The sequence below is a fragment of the Nannospalax galili genome, unplaced genomic scaffold, assembly GCF_000622305.1.
Source record: "Nannospalax galili isolate Female #2095 unplaced genomic scaffold, S.galili_v1.0 scaffold158, whole genome shotgun sequence".
Lineage (NCBI taxonomy): Eukaryota > Metazoa > Chordata > Mammalia > Rodentia > Spalacidae > Nannospalax > Nannospalax galili.
Window position 1 is genome coordinate 9,273,791 of NW_008345290.1, and position 283 is coordinate 9,274,073.

The 283-nt window shown below is 33.9% G+C and overlaps 1 protein-coding gene across 1 annotated transcript in view; it reads left to right on the forward strand.

Annotated features, from left to right (window-relative positions):
- The window catches only part of Chn2 (chimerin 2), a 344,103-nt gene that overhangs the window by 245,339 nt on the left and 98,481 nt on the right, over positions 1–283 (forward strand). The window lies entirely within an intron of this gene.

The window sequence follows — 283 nt, forward strand, 5'->3', positions numbered from 1 at the left end:
TGCAAGTATTTTGTTGAGAATTTTTGCATCTATGTTCATTAAGGATATGGGTCTATAGTTTTCTTTTCTGGTTGTATCTTTACCAGGCTTTGGTATTAGAGTGATGCTGGCTTCATAGAAGGAATTTCGAAGTTATCCCTCCATTTCTGTCTTTTTGAATAAATTAAGTGGTATTGGATGTAGATCATCTTTAAATGTCTGATAGAATTCTGCCATAAATCCATCTGGTCCTGGGCTTTTTTTAGTCAAAAACATAGAAATGGAGGAAGAACTTCCATTTCTA